We start from the raw sequence: 3,127 nt of genomic DNA, 5'->3' as shown, positions 1-3,127 counted from the left end.
AGAGGACTTTCTGTATCCTGGGGTTCTTGACCTAGTATACTGGAAAAATTGGATCACACGTGGGCTTGGAGAATGAGTGCAAGGTTTTATTGAGTGGTGGAAGTAGCTCTCAGCAGATAGATGGGGAAAGGATTCGGAAGGTGATCTTCTCCTGGAGTTGGGTTGCTCAGCAGCCAGACTCTCATCTGACCACCCCTGGCCGAATTCCCCTGGCGTCCATGTCATTCCACCATCGATGGCCTGCTGGCATCTGTCGGTGTGTTCTTCTGCTGGTGTGTTCCTCTTCACGTCCAGCTGCTTGTGTCTGTGCCCGCTAGAGTCTTGGGGTTTTTATGGGCACAGGATGGGGGGCATGATGAGCCAGAGTGGTCTTGGAAAATGCAACATTTGGGCACCGTAACAGGAGTCTCTGTCCTCACTTAGGTCCGTGAGCACAGGCCTGAGGGTTGAGCCCTCTACATGGACCCCATCCTTGTCTGCCCAGCACTCTCCTGACATCTCCCATATTTTATATATATAGAGAGATGTGTATGTGTGTGTATATATATATATGTGTATATATATATATGTGGATGTACATATATCCCATATTTTATATATATAGATGTATACATATATAGATATATATACATCTATATATACATACTGTATATGTATGTATATATACATCTATATATACATACTGTATATGTATGTATATATACATCTATATATACATACTGTATATGTATGTATATATACATCTATATATACATACTGTATATGTATGTATATATACATCTATATATACATACTATATATGTATGTATATATATAGAATATGCATACATCTACATATATGTATCTACATATATAAACATTTACATACATATTTATCTACATATACATATATACATCTACATCTATATACATACATATAGATGTATATAGATGTAGATGTATATATGTAGATGTATATATATGTAGCTGGATGGACAGATGTAGAAATAATTATAGAAATGTGTATATACATGGGTTAGTGTACATACATATACTTTCTTGCTCTCTCTACTGAGAGGCTCTGCGAGCAGTGACACTTCAGCAGCAATGATCACACCAGGAACCCAGATCATGATTTCTAACCCCATTCTTCAGTAAAAAGAACCAGGAGGCCAGGAGTGGTGACTCACACCTGTAATCCCAACATTTTGGGGGGTTGAGACGGGTGGATCACTTGAGGTCAGGAGTTCAAGACTAGCCTGGCTGACATGGTGAAACCCTGTCTCTACCAAAAATACAAAAAATTAGCTGGGCGTGGTGGTGGGCCCCTGTAATCCCAGCTACTTGGGAGGCTGAGGCAGGAGAATTGCTTGAACCCAGGAGGCAGAGGTTGCAGTGAGCCAAGATCACACCATTGCACTCTGGCCTGGGTGACGGAGCGAGACTCCATCTCAAAAAAAAAAAAAAAAAAGGAATCCTCAAAGAAATGGCTGATTTTAAAGCTGGGGCAATAAATATACAAAAGGAACATAGAGCGTCTTGTAGTGCTGGAGAGCCGAAAAGTTCTCAAAAAACAAAAGGATGAGAGTGTATCAAAAGGACACATAAACTAACTGAAAGAGTTCTCGATGGCCAAAGCTGTAATAATTTGACAAAAAAATCCCAAATAAAGTTGCATTAGATTACAACCCAAAGTATAAAATATTCATAAATCTATACTGATATAAATAAATAAATAAACAGGGGAGAAGGGACACATCTCCCTATAGAATAATTCGAAATAACAGTAGATACTCCCTTCTTCAGGAGATGGAGTTTGATCCCCCTCCCCTTTGAATGTGGGCTGAATTTAGTGTGTTGCATCTAAATGACTAAGTATAAAAAGAGGAAAAAGTAGTTACTTTATGTAATGAAATGTGATGAGCACCACTTAACCAAGTGATGGAGGTTCACATTACCAGTGATAAGTCGCGTTGATATCATATGCCTCCAATATGATATAATGATAACGACATTGACGTCTGTGATTACTCTTTTGCAAAAACCATAACTTCCGTCTAGCAATGAGGAAAATACAAAACAACTCCAAACTGAAGAACTTTCTACAGATACCTGGCTACTAATCCTTAAGACTTTTAAGATTACGAGAAACAAGGAAAGGCTGAAAAATTATCACAGACCAGAGGAGTCTAAAGAGACATGATGGCTAAATGCAACATGGTAGCCTGGATGGGATCCTGGAATACAGGAGGGGCATTAGTAGACAAAGTGGTAAACTTTGAATAAAGTCTGTAGTTTAATTAATGGTAATGAATTGGTGGTGGTTTCTTAGTTTTAACAAATATACAATGGTAATGTAAGATGTAAAGATTAGAGGAAACTGGGTGAGAGGTATGGGGGAACAATCTTTGGAAATCTGAAATTATTTCAAAATAGTAAGAAATTATTACATGCCAAAAATATTCATGGAAAAACTCCCTAACTATAGTAGCTATTATGATCCTAGTAATGTTTATCTTATGAGTAGAAATAATTCAGTTCCTTTGGTTTTTGAAATCTCTACTTATTTTGCGAATCATGCTGAGTAATTTTCATTATTTGTGACCTTTTGAAAATGTTCTTTCCTTTATCACTCTGACCGTTTTGTTCAGTGATGTGCTTCTGGTAAGCTACTTCTAATAAAAGTCAAATAAAAGCTGTAAATTGAAATAAAGATGAAAATTTTAAAGGACAATGTTTAGTAAATTCCTAAAAGAAAGAAATTTTCTTAAAGGGAAACTTATCATCAAACAAAATTGTAAAGTACTTAGTAAATAAGGACTTAGAAAATACTCACACATCACTGCTTTTTTTAGACCACTGATCATTTAACACAAACGTATGTCTTTTTGCAGTTTGTAAAATTTTGTCAATGTTTTTAGAATAGAGGTGGAGCAAAAGTCAGATTTGAGTTGTTTGAAGGGTATATAGGAGGAGAGGAAGTAAAAATGGTGAGTGTAGGCAAATCTTTCAAGAAGTTTTGCTATGTAGAAGAAAAGAAATATGAAGTCATAGCTGAAACAAGACAGAATTAGGGAAGTTTTTAAGATGAAATATAGTAGAAAAAATTGTTAATAGTAAATATCTAAATGTGAGAGAGAAATCGATG

The sequence above is a fragment of the Aotus nancymaae genome, unplaced genomic scaffold (assembly GCF_030222135.1).
Source record: "Aotus nancymaae isolate 86718 unplaced genomic scaffold, 86718_ANA_hifiasm-v0.15.2.pri h1tg000058l, whole genome shotgun sequence".
In the NCBI taxonomy this organism is placed as follows: Eukaryota; Metazoa; Chordata; class Mammalia; order Primates; family Aotidae; genus Aotus; species Aotus nancymaae.
Note: the sequence above shows the minus strand (reverse complement) of the source record.